Source organism: Citrus sinensis, chromosome 7 (genome assembly GCF_022201045.2).
Source record: "Citrus sinensis cultivar Valencia sweet orange chromosome 7, DVS_A1.0, whole genome shotgun sequence".
NCBI classification, from domain to species: domain Eukaryota; kingdom Viridiplantae; phylum Streptophyta; class Magnoliopsida; order Sapindales; family Rutaceae; genus Citrus; species Citrus sinensis.
Genome location: NC_068562.1, coordinates 25,069,097 through 25,083,740, shown reverse-complemented (window position 1 = coordinate 25,083,740; position 14,644 = coordinate 25,069,097).

The following is a 14,644-nucleotide window of genomic DNA, read 5'->3' as shown; positions in this document are numbered from 1 at the left end:
TCTCGAACTCAGAAGCCAGCTACTTCTTTAATCTTTCGATCTCATCTCTATTCTTCCAAGCTATAAGCATATCGTCGACATAGAGTAACAAATAGATGAAAGCTCCATCTAGTAGTCTTCTAAAGTAAACACAATGATCGTGTTCACTTCTAGTGAATTTCTGCCCTTGTATAAATTGATCAAATCTTTTGTACCATTGCCTTGGCGATTGCTTCAGTCCGTACAAAGATTTAATCAACTTACACACATGATTCTCCTTTCCAGCAACTTTGAAACCACAAGCTGAGTCATGTAGATTTCCTCTTCCAAATCTCCATGTAAGAACATCGTCTTAACATCCAATTGAGCCAACTCTAACTCATATTTTGCAACTAAGGCAAGTAAGATATGAATGGAAGTATGTTTTACAATTGGAGAGAAAACTTCATTGTAGTCAATACCTTCCTTCTGAGCAAAGCCTTTTGCAACGAGCCTTACCTTGTATCGAGGAGTTGATTGATTTAGAGATCCTTGCTTCTTGGCGTAGACCCATTTATTGCCAATAGCCTTTTTCTCCTTTGGTAACTTCACAAGTTCCCAAGTCTGGTTTTGATGGAGAGATTTTATCTCTTCTTCCATGGTTAACTTCCATTGATCACTTTCACTGCTGTGTAATGCTTCACTGAAAGTGTTGGGGATGTAATCATCAATAACTGGAAGTGTATAGGCTACTACCATATCTTTAGTAAGCCATCCGGGTTTCTTTATCTCTCTTCTTGACCTCCTTATTGCTATAAAATCATAATTATCTACATCATCAATTGTTTCTTCATTTTGTGGGACATCAGAAGAAATAACCTCTTCTTCAACTCTATGTGTCACCTCCATAGTTGAATCATTCTCTGATGTACAACTAACTAGTACATATGGAGTTGTATCAAACTCCACCTGCTGCAATACCTCTGTGGTCTTGTTCTCCACCTGTTAAGAACTTGAAGCTTTCATCATTGAAGCTTTATTAAATGTGACATCTCTACTACACACAAACATTTTATCTTCGAGATCCCAAAACTTGAAGCCCTTTACTCCACCTTTGAATCCCACAAAGATAACTTTTCTAGCACGAGGATCCAGTTTACCATCTTTGACATGATAATAAGCTGAACATCCGAATATACGAAGGGAATCATAGTTTTGTGCATGCTTTCCAAGCCACATTTCCATAAGAGTTTTACCCCCAATTGCAACAGAAGGCATCTGGTTTATTAAGTAACTTGCGTAACTCACTGCCTCAGCCCAAAACTTTTTGTCTAAACCAGCATTAGATAACATACATCGTACCTTCTCCAGTAAAGTACGATTTATACGCTCAGCCACACCGTTCTGTTGCGAAGTATGTCTTACTGTGAAATGTCTTTTAATACCCTCATTCTGGCATACTTGCAAGAATGGATCAAAAGTATATTCACCCCATTATCATATCGTAATACTTTGATCTTTCTGCCAGTTTGAGTCTCCACCAGTTTCTTCCATTTCACGAAAATCTCTAAAACCTCATCCTTTACTCGCATGGTGTACACCCATACACATCTAGAGAAATCATCAACAAATATAACAAAATAATGGCTTCCACCAATTGATGCAGTCTTGGTTGGTCCCCATACATCACTGTGAACATATTCAAGGATCTCACGAGTATCGTGATTAGCCGTACCAAACTTGACCCTTATTTTCTTGCCTACTACACAATACTCACAGAAATTTAATTTATAGGTTTTGGTACCTTTTAAGAGTTTGTGCCTCATCAGAGTTTGCAAAGACTTTTCTCCAGCATATCCCAATCGTACATGCCATAGCTTAGTGGTGTCACTGTGCGCCTCAGCAACATTTGCTTCATCAGTTGTACCTCCCTTCAAATAGTACAGATTGTAACGCCGAACTCCTTGCAGAATCACCATAGTCCCATGTGTAAACTTCATTGTGCCACCTTCAATGTTAACCTTGTAGCCTTTAGCTTCCAAAGCATCCACATAAATTAATTTTTTCTTTAAAGCTGGAACAAATCTAACCTCTTTTAGTTCTCTGATCATTCCATCAAACATTTTGAGCTGAATTGTTCATATCCCCATTGTGCGACAAGGTTGATCATTCCCCATCATAACTGCACCAGATTCCAATTTGCTGAAATCCGTAAACCATTCCTTAATGGGACACAAATGATAGGTTGCTCTAGTATCAAGTATCCACTCACTCGAACTAGCCACGTATACTGCAGGAGTAATACTTAGTAAATAATCAGAGTCTTCATCTTTCCGTGCCAAGTTTGCTGCTGCTGGTTTGTTTCCATCTCTCTTTTAAGCCTTTGGTCTACAATGGCCCTTTTCATGACAAAAGGCACACTCGTCTCAAGCTATATTTCTGATTCTCGATTTGGATCGAGAATTCTTTCCACCACGCTTCTTCTTTTTCTCCATCGGCCAATCTCTACTCACCAAAGCTTCAGACGATGCTCCTTCAGAATTTTTATCATTATTCTGAATCTCCAAATTAGTCAATGCTGTGCAAACATCTTTGAAGATGATCATGCTTTTCCCATATATCAAGGTAGTCACAAAATGTCTATATTCCTCTGGTAGTGAGTATAACAGAATCACAGCCTTGACTTCATCCTTAATATCCTCATCAAGATTCTTCAAATCAGCAAGTAACTTTTCAAATCTTGAGACATGATCATGCATTGACACCCTAGGTTTCATTCGAAAGCCATATACTTGGCTCATTACATGAAGACGATTTTCAAGACTTTTCAACAGGTACTTCTCCTCCAATGTACGCCACAAAGACATCACACACTCTTCATCTTTCACCAAGTATTTCACAGCCTTGGTCAAACAAGATCTGATCTGACCACAGGCTTTCTCGTTCATACGATCCCAAATTTCTTCATCATACAAGTATCTTTTATTTTTCAAAACAACATCGAGATCGATTTGAATAAGGGCATCCATAACTTCGCGCCTCCACATTCCGAAGTTGATTTTCCTGTTCAGCATGTTCTTCTTCATTGTTGCTAAAAATTAGAACATCATTAATGTATACTAGGCAAAATTCTGTTATGGGCTTGTTTGCTTTATCCATCCTATGGAGAAATTCTAATAGAGCATTATTTAGTCCAAATGGCATAACATTCCATTTATAATGTCCATGTGGCACTATAAATGTTGTCTTATGCATGTCTTCATATTTTATACCGATCTGCCAAGATTCTGACTTCATGTCGAGCTTGGAATATACTTTTAAAGATGTTATTCATTTCAAGAGATCGATCTTTCTAAGTATAGGATATCTAATGTCTTAGAGAGATTTATTCAGCTTTATGTAGTTAATGACTAAATATTTATTCACATAAAATATTGGGTTAGCCCAATGAGACTTAGATGGTCTAATGAGCTTGAGGTCCAAAGTCTGTAAGATTTGTTTTGTGAAATGCCTATTTGATAGCTCCATAATCGTCAGATACTTTTTTAAAAAATTCTTCACTAATTGTTGGAGTATTGATAATTCTGATTAGCCTTATAAGCCTTATTGAACAAGATCTACGCGACATGCGAGGACAAGAATTTAGATGCTTTCCTTCAATTTGACAGCTTTCACATGGATACAAAGGCTTTGTTTCTCTGAAAAAGAATACTGACACTCTTTCTACCGTTAATCTATCCATTCGTGGAGTCTTATGAATCTGTAACTGTTTATTATGGGGAAAGTCCAAAATCACACATGTTTGACAAGCTAAGATTAACATTAATAATGGGGAACTGAAACTAAACCACAAATAAAGAAGAATCTATTATCAGTAGGGTAACTCACTTCAAATTATCCATGTTTCCATTAAATTCTTATCTAATGATATTGTGATAAAAAGACAGTCAAGGCAGGATCATAATCCAAAGGTATAAAAAGGGGGGACTTTATACACTTAGAGAAGCATGCAAGGAAGCATTGGCAATATATAAACCAAATAAAGCTTTTTTTTTTTCTATATGGCATCAGCGAATGAGACATCCACATATGAAGTTTTTTAAACACTTGCAAGTTAAGTAATTCATTAATGTATCTAGTTGGGTGAAATCAAATTCTATTTGTATAAGTTGCCAAATGGAAAAGAATTGTAAGTTATCTTTTGACTCTTCAAAGAAAATCTCCAAGTTTTTTTTAGAGATTGTGCACTATGACCTATAGGGATCATCACGCTTGACATATAATTAAGGTTTTACCCTTTAAGAAAGAAATTTGAATTTTATGAGTGTTTCTTAAGGTTTCAAGAATTTGTAGAAAATCACTTTGAAAGAAAAATCAAAACATTCTAAAGTGATGGTTGGTGTGACTTTAAATCATGAGATTTTGAAAATCATTTAAGTCATTATGGAATTTTATTACATCTATTTTCCTGTCCATGCACTCTAGAACAAAATGGAATTGTCAATAGAAAGCACAAGACATTTGGCTGAAACAGGACTAACTTTTTTATTTCAAGGAAATTTGGCGCTAAAATTATGAGTTGAGACGTTTATGACAAATTAATTGTAACACCCTAGGTAAATCCTACATCGGCAAAGCACATGAGAGATGCTGGGATTATAAGGGTGATCCACACCTTAATTGGCAAGACGCGTTTTGGGGTGTATGGGCACCCTAGAAACAAACCCGTGCGGGCCTTGTTAAGACTTAAAGTGGACAATATCTTGCAAGGTTTAGGTTGGGTCATGACATTAGTTACATAAACCCTCCTTAGGGACTCAATGCCCTCATTGAGGTTTGCCCCACCATCGCTCAAGAGGACACGCGGAGCCGTTATGATACCATAATATCATGATCCAACTCAGACCTGACAAGATATTGTCCGCTTTGGTCCTTAACAAGGCCCGCACAGGTTTGTTTCTAGGGCGCATACACCCCAAAACACGTCCTGCCAATTAAGGTGTGGATCACCCCTTATAATCCCAGTATCTCTCCCGTATTTTATCGATATGGGATTTGCCTAGGGTGTTATATTAACTTAATGTCTTATCCTCTCTTAAGATTGAAACTCCATTGCACAGCGTATATAAAAAGATCATGATTATAGTAGCTTAAGGGTATTTGGGTGTAGATACTTTACTTATTTAAGGAAATAGAAAAAAATTAAATTTGAAAGTAAGACATATCCCTACGTTTTCATTGGGTATAGTACACATCACAAAAAATACAAATGTCTGGATCCTAAGATGAGCCGAGTATATATATCTCGTCATGTAATATTTGATGAGTCTAACCTTCAATATGTGGTTGATTTTCAATAGGAAACTAAAATTAAAGGCACTCTAAAATTAATCAATTTTCATGAATTTGAGGCGTGGACCAATAAGCTAGTAGTAATTGGAGATTTTTGTTGACTGTTTATTAAATTCAACTGGATGTTGTAATCATGCTAATGTTAATGAGACAAAAGAAGCACAGACTCGGTACAACACAAATCCTTCAATTACGAGAAACCAATATTAATGACTTAAAGGAAACAGAGAATTATCGCAACACCTCTTCACTAAGTTTTGTTCCTGTTTAGCACGAATTTATTGAGCCAACATAACCTGAAACTAGTAATGATACACTCACTCCCTCACATGAATTAGAAAAAGAAGATTGCCTGCTAATTCTACAAGCATTGAATGCACTGAGAAAAATAATCAAAATTTTCATGTTCATGATCCAAATGGCATTGATAATAAATTGTTCATTGATTTAATTTATTTAATCATCCCAAAAAAAGTAAGAAATTATCTTATCGACATTAGAAAATCACCATTAGATTATTACAAGATGAAAATTGTGCAACAATCCTACTTTGGCTTATCAAATGGCAGTCACAACAAAATATGCTCTATATATTTCGGAACCAAAATCGTACAAGACGGCTTTGAAAATACCATACTGGCTAGAAGCTATAAATGATGAAATTGAAGCATTGAAGAGCAACAATACACGAACCATAGCTCATCGGCCAACAGGTGTGAATACACACTACAAAAGAAAGTGTCTTTCGCAATAGCTCTTGCGACTGCAAAATAAGCCGTCGCAATTGTCACTTACACAGCCCACTTATGACTTTATTGGGTTAAACAAAACGGGGCCCAAATTCAAAAAGCTTATTAATTTTTGTGCAACCTTTATTCTTCGTTATATCAAAAGCTCAGTCCACTTATAATACTCTTTGTTTGAAAAACACATTTTACCTCATTTCTCAAAACAAATAAAATCAAATTCCAGAAGACAGAGCGGGCTGAGCTATTACGAAGATGAATTGGTGTTTATCTCCAAAGTGAGCTCCAAATTAGATGAATTGATGCTTTCTCTACAGAGCGGGCTCTCTGTGGCTTGTGCTTTCTCTGGTTCTTGCCTTTTTTTTTTGTAAGTTTTTTCAATTCAAATTTATTTCTCCTTCTTTCTAGATTTAGTTTTTATTTTTGAAATGTGAAAAAGCTTATTGTTGGAATTGTAAAGACCCAAGCCGAATTGATTCTTACAATTTAATAGAGAAAAAAAATTGGTGCCTAATTCACCTCCTGTCTTTGTTCTCATTTGCTACAGGATCCATTGCTTCTTCATTTACACCACACAGGTGAGAGAACTTAACTAATATTTTTTTAATTTATCCTCGTTATTTTCCTTTGCTTTCTAATTACTGTTGTATTTTAAGTTCATGCATTGATGATATTTCGGCTAGATCTAGCTCTATTTTCATCGATGATTGTTAGCTTATCTAGAGTAAATTTTATGTTTAAGTAATTTCTATGAATGATTTTATTTGTCTACAATTGGATTGTTGAGCTGTAGTATATTTAGAGTGAATTTTGGTTGTTGAATTCTATTTGAGTAGCTTTTGTGATTGTATATTTAAGTAGCTTCTGTGACTAATTCTACTTGCCCACCAAATTTTGAATTAGATGAGTTGTTTTATTGAGCTGTTGTTTATCTAGTGTGATGTTGGTAGTTGAATTTTGTTTGATCAGCTTTTGTGAGTGATTCTATTTACTTACTGAATTCTGAATTGGATATATTGGATTGACTAAATTGAAGATTATATAAAGAAAAAATGTTGTGCATTAAAGAAAAAAAAGAAGAAAAAATATCTTGACTTAATATATGTGAAGAATTAATGTAAATTGACTTAATGGAAATTTTATCAGTGTGAAATAGGATTTCAAGTAATATTGTTGGGTTGGTAAAAGGACCAAAGTGTGAAAAAGAAGTAGAGAGAATGAAGTGGTGGATTAAGTACTTTTTGAGAAGTAATAATTTAAGGAGAAGTGGACTAATTTGCTTCCTGGAAAATTTGCATTTGTTGGCAGTGATTGATTTTGGTGACTTAAATTCTTTAACTGTCAATAAGTTCTTAAGAATGACCTGTTAAATGAGTAAATATTTTTCATTTAATATCTAGCACTTATCTTTGGAATTAAGCAGCTTATAGTGTAGAGACAATTAATCAAATTCATTGTTGATTTTATTTGCTTCTCATTTGCAGATTCCAGATGCATCAAGTTCTCACCATAACAATCAAAATGCAAACCCTAATTTTGAGAGTAACAACTAGCATGCTTGCTTACACAGTGGATTTTATAATTGATTTGCAGATTTTAATGGATAATGTTGTTGGATAATTGGTTCATTGTATTGATTTTAAAACTTGTTATTTTAGGTTTGTAATTGTTACTTTTCATTCACATTGTATATTGAATTGAAAATTATCAATGATATATTTTATATTTTGAAATTATATGAATGTTATTCAGAATGTGAATGATGTTGTTAATATATATTTTGGGTAGAAAATGAAAAAATAGAACAGGATTTGGGAAGAAAATAGATAAATAATAACAATTGATTACTTATTTGCGTCGCCTAAATTCTAACGACGTCATGTTAATTTACGACGGCTAGTTTGCCGTCGCAAAAAATGTCATACGACAGTCATTTCCCAATCACAAATAGAAAACGACGCGATTACTTGCGTCAACCATTTGCCGTCGTATTGCCGACGTAAAAGGCCTTTCACGATGGTAAGTAGCCGTCGCAAAAAGTCCTTTTTCTTGTAGTGACAGTCGAGTCAAAGTGGGTTTTTAGAATGAAATTTAATGAAGATGGCACAGTAGACAGATTTAAAGCTCGTCTTCTTTCTCATGGGTATAGTCAGATTCATGGTTAGGACTATGATGAGACCTTTAGTCCAGTTGTGAAGGCTACAATGATAAGATTAATTCTTGCCATAGCAGTTCATTTAAAATGGTCCATGAGACAAGTTGACATCAAAAACATTTTTCTCCATGGATTTCTTAAGGAAACAGTACATATGGAATGACCTTCAGGATTCCAAGATTCAAAATTTTTTAATGGTGTTTGCAAACTCAATCGGTCGTTGTATGGACTTAAACAAGCATCACATGCATGGTTTGATCATATGTCATAGTTTCTTCTTCATAGTGGTTTCCTTCTTCATAATAGTTTTTATGCTAGTTTACGTGGATGATGGGGTTCTTACAAGAAACAATGAAGATTATCTTGGCAAGTTTATTTAAAGGTTAAGCATAGAGTTTGCATTTAAAGGTTAAGATTATCTTGAATGCTCACACACCGCCAACCAAATCACAGCAGTCAAAAAACACCAATCCGCCATGGTAGCCACAAAAAACAAACCAAAATAGTCACAAACTGCTGCACTAGCCCTCAATTAGCTACCTGCACCATGATTTTCCAGCCACCATCACTACCAATCCGTTTACTATCGTCAACCCTTTCTTTCTAACTAGTTCCCGCATTATTATCTGCCATCTTATTTACTGGAATTGAAACAAACCTCTAACTACCAATTCCATCCAATTTTTTAATGAAACCATCACAATCTAAGTAAACAACCACCAGCTCACACTCATTGACCTCAACTCTTCCAAATCCACCCATCTTTTTTTAATTTTTCGATCACATTCATCAGTATCCCATCTTTTGCTTATTTATAATTTTGACCTAATAATTTCTTTTAATTAATTGTTGCCCTTTAGTTTTCTGTTCTTACAAAAAACATAAAAAACTAAAACAAAAAAAAGAAAAAAAATTAAAAAAGAAGTGTATAATGAGATATACCGAAAATGATGATGATCTTTTCTATTATGATGAATTTACTAATCCTAAAGATATTTTTTATTAGATTTTCAAAATTGAAGATACTCTTGAAGATATTCCAGAGAAAAAACATGTCAAGTATGTGTCGTCTAAATTAATGGAACATGTATCACAATGGTGGACAAACTTACAAGCAACATGAATTCGATATGGAAGAGATAATATTTGAACTTGACATAGTATGAAAAGAAACATAAAATCTTATTTTATTCCTCTTGAATATTTTTGAATGATCTGAATAAAATTTGATAAGTGTCAACAAGGTATGAATTTTGTTCGATTCTATGAATCTCAACTCTGATATTATCATTCTCATGTGAATCTTCCTAAAAATGATAAAGATACAATTTTAAGATTTATAAAAAGATTAAATGCTAATATTAAGGAATAAGTTTTGTTACAAATTGTTACTACTCATAAATATTAAATTTAATATGTTAAAACTACATTAGAAGTTGAATTACAAATCTAGAGAGAGAGAGAAGCATTAAAGAGATCTAAATGAGTGCAGGAGCATCACCAGAGCCAAAGAAGAAAAGATCAAGAGTTCAATAGATTTATTCTTCTAAAACTACAGCATGAGAGTTTGTCATTGAAATAGGATCCTATCATGGACTTCTTCTAGCTGAATGATAACTCTATAAAATGAGAGTTATCATAACACTTTTAAACTTAAATCAATATTACTTAGAGAGTAAATGATGTGTTTTCATTGCATTTCAGTTATATTTTGAATGGGCATCCATTTTCGTTTTGTTTTTAATAAATGAAGTTTGCTTTAGATCATTTTTGTGCTTGGATCATGTGCATGATTGTAGGTGACCGAAAAACTCGAGTTTCAGAGATGAAATGTTGTTGTAACAAACTTGCAAAAATAATAAAAAAAACTTGGCATAGGAGTTTAAATAAGTCTAGAACAGTGAAGATACTATAGTTGTTGCTGTAGCAATCATGAAGCACTGACAGAAAAAAATTTTGCGCTCAATAACTAAAAGATGGCAATATGATGTTTTCAAAAATGGAGGATACGCGCCACACACTTTTGGTTGCCCTAATCCCAAATTATAAAAGGAGCACGCATAAAAAGAAAAAAAAAAGAGTTGTCATCCAAGGAGAATTCTGAAAAGAAACAACAAGAAAATAGATATTAAAAGAAAGATTTAAGGGTTGTAACAGAGGATTCAAGGAGAAAACAGAGGAGAAATCATAAAGACCAAGCATAACTCAATTCTTCTTCTTATTTTCTAGTTTCTATTTATTTATAGGGATGTATTTGATGGTTGAAACAATTTTATTTACGGTTCTATCGTAAATCATGAACTGAATTTGATTGTGGTTCAGTGATAAACGATCTTAATGGATGTTTAACTAACATATCTGTGTTGCTCTATATTTGCTACAACATTTTGTCTTAATTGTATTTATTTCAATTCTCTATTTCGGCTGACCACCCATTTAGTAGATACTAGCTAAGAAAGAGTCTAAAAAATGTCTAACTTAGTGGAATAAATTAAGAAAATACTTGGTTTTAGATTAGGTTTCTCAAGTTGAGTAAATCTCAATTTGAGCAGGGTTGTGCTTGATCTAAACTTAGTAAAGAACTAGACATAAGGATTCACCTTGTAGGGTAAATGGAACTTAAAATGTTTAATGTTATATTTAATATTAGCATAACAATTGGTCACTGTTGGGTTACATTTAGATATAAGATATCCAATATGTAACAGCTGATGATGCATAAAGGATTCTGCCCAGTGATGTAGTAGATGATGTTGTAGCAACATGTTCTTAATTAAAGAAACAATCAATACCATTAAGTGAGTTTAATCACTCAACTACTCTATTCCCATTGGTTACATCCTTATTTTTGATGTGAGAGTTTTCTTTAGTGCATTTATTTATTGTAATTTTAGTTTAATTAGTTCATTAGTTTTACAATTTATTTTATTTTAATTAGAACAAAACTACATTGTAAGATTGTTGTAGCAAGTCTGATAACATCAATCCATGTGGAGACGATTTAAATATTCATTAGTATATTACTTGTTGTGTATACTTGCACATTAACACCCATAACAGTAGAAAACACCCAACACTAAAGGATACTAATATCAGAAAGCAACCTTCTTATGCCAACAAAGATCATAATTTACCAATGAAAAAAAAACAAATTGTGCTTGATTCTACAATTACTGAACATGTGCTTATTAACACACTCGTCAATGACAAAGCGTTAATCCAAGATTCTAAAGTTGAAGATATTAGTATGGAAGAGTAACCCTTACTAGCTTCATCATTGGAAGAAAAGAATGTTGTAAAAGCTTCTCTTAAAGAGATTTCAAATAAACTTGAAGTTTCAAATGAAAAAGTACAATCCATTTTTGACTTGAGTCTTATCTCTAACAACATGGTTAAAATAATGTAAGAAGCTTAAGGTAAAGAGACAACAATTGTTCTTGAAGATGATAAAGTTGATATAGTTTGACCAATTATTCATGAAGTTAAGCAAATTGTTCTCAAAGACCTTGAGATAATTGATATGGTTTTGTCTAGTCATAGTGGACGCAAGAAGGTTATTCTTAAAGAAGATATGACTACCAAGATAAAGTTAATTGACAAGAACATTAAAGAGAAAATAAAATATGAAGTATTTTAAGTTTCAAAGGAGATTGATTTGAAAGATTATGAGTTCGAGCCTCAAGATACATTTCTACTCTACTTTAAGTTTCATCCTCTAAATAGTCTTTTGTTTTTGTTTTTAGCAAAACTTGAGGATGACCTTTTTTTTCCTAAAGAGGAGGAGACTATTGTAGGAAGCATATAAGGTAAAATAAATTAGAAGCTCTAGATTTTGAGTTAGCTCAGTATTTAATTTTCAATAGGATTTATCTTGTTTTATTATATTTATTGGAGTCATATTTGTAATTTTAGTCTAATTGAGATTTTAGATTAATTCTCTTATTTGAGAATGATTAGGATTAAATTAGCTACAACCATAAGTAGGGTTATTATCTTAGTATATTGTAATACCTTTAGCTTTTCATCAATAATGTTTTAGATTATTCCCTTTTAGGTTTATCTTTGTCATTAAGGAGAGTAGTGTTATTAGCTACAAACATTTTCTACCTTTAAGAGTTAATCTTTCTTGAGTTTCAAGAGCATACACTAGAATAACATTTAGTATCACTTTCACACTGCTTCAGGAAAGAATCATTATCAATATAAGCAATCAGCCAAGGTTGTGGAAGATAGTAAACAATGCACACTTGATAAGGAGAGTAGTCAATAGCCCATGGAATCAATTGATATCCCCATGCAATCAATTGATATCCTTGAAACCAATCTTGTTGAATGTAAGGCACTATTAAACGGATTTACATATTCCAGAACTACAAGTCAACGAACATATCATTAGTGTACAAGCTATAATCTTTATTCTGTTATAACTCACTTTTATTATTTTCCAAGACTATGGGAAGTCTTACTATATTTCTCGTATCTATCTTTATATATAAGAAAACATTGTACAATTAATTCGTCATCAATTAAAAAGCATTTCATAAAAAGCATTTCAATCACCAACTTTTAAATGCAAGACACGAACATAATTTTGCAATCTCAATAAAAGGTTTAGATCAATTGACAAGAGTGAACATCAAGCAAGTGGCCTCAATCCCATTTCTTTTTTTTTTTATCAATAAAGGGCTCTTAAAAGAGCTAAGGCAACACTAAACGGGAGTGTGCAACCCCAGAAACATCATTGTTTAATATGCTAAGCATATTTAAAGAAAAGGACTGAAAGCAATGTGAACCTAGAGGAAAAGAAAAGCTATAAGTAGCAAGGAAATCTGCTGCTGCATTTGCTTCCCGATAGATATGGTTCACTTGAATCAACCAATCACGTCGGAGAAGCTCTTGGATGGCTTGAATTAGAGAAAAATGCTCATTGATGATGGGGCTTGAAGTAGAGACTAACTGCAAGACACACTTGCTGTCCACTTCCACTATCACCCTACGAAAACCATATAGCCAAGCTATAGATAACCCATGAAATAAACCCTAGAGTTCAGCAGATGTTACTGAACAAACACCTAAGTTAGCATTATATCCTGTCTGCCAAACTCCTCTGTAGTCACGAATTAGACCACCAGCTCCTGCATGGCCTGAAGACTTTTTTGTACTGTCAGTATTTAACTTAACCCAAGGCCAAGTAGGAGCAATCCAACGAATCCACTTTTCAATACGGTTCCTGCCAGCGGCAATAAGGAAAGAATTACATTTTTGAATTTCAGTTGCCCTGAATTTTATAACCATTGCTATATTATTGCTCTCCCAATAATCCTTGGTGAAAATAAACCGATTTCGCCAAAACCAAAGCCGCCAAATAGCAACGCCAAAGATGACTCGCCAAAGTTTATTACCTAGGGAGGTGCTATGGGACTGCAAGTTCTCGGACATCCAGTTTGCAAGGCTAGACTCAAAGAAATGATGCTGATTGTTTCCTCGAATAAGCCGTAGCCAAACCGCTCTCGAATAAGGACAGTCACGAAGTACATGAATCGTATTCTCCAAACCAGCACCACACCTCTCACGAGATGGATCAATGTTCAAGTGTCGTGATGCTAGCTCTGCCCGAGTCTTCAACCTATTGTGAAGCACCAGCCAAATAAAAATCTTGATACTCTACGGGCCCTTCCATGACCAAGCTAACCTCTAGTAAGTGGCACTTTCCTGTACATGAGAGTGATCCAAAAGGTCATATGCTGATTTAACTGTGAACTTTCCTTGTGAAGAAGATGCCTAGTAAACTTGATCAACACCATTGCAAGTTGACGGGGGGTGGATTAAAGCAATTCGCATCATTGCATGATGGGGCAAGATATGATTGAACTTTGGCCAATTCCAAGAGCCATCTATAGAAACAAAATCAGCAACATACAAATCACAAAGGTCAGGAGGTATCGGCTGTAAGACTAAATTCGCAAGAGGATGAGGTGTCGTTGCCCAACAGTCCCACCAAAATTTAACTTTCAGCCCATTACCAATATTCCAGCGTAATCCGCGCTTAGCATAATCCCAAACTCGACCCACAGATTTCCACAAATGGGAGCCATACCGAGTAGGGAGAGCATGAGGAATGTCCGATAGAGAAACTCCATGTTTTATGGATAGCACTTGGACACAAAGTTTGTTAGGCTCAGTGATTAAATGCCATGCAACCTTCAACAGCAGCGCTTCATTCATGATATCCAACCTTTTAAAACCAAGACCACCCGCCATTTTTGGTTGGCAAATGCTGTGCCAACTAATTAAGCTCATTTTCCGTAGATCATCATTCCCACTCCACAAGAAACGTCTACAAAGTTGATCAAGTTTAGCCTTGATATTACCCGGCAAGTTTGTAGTCTGCATAGTATAAATAGAAACTGCTTGAAGGACGGATTGGGTGAGA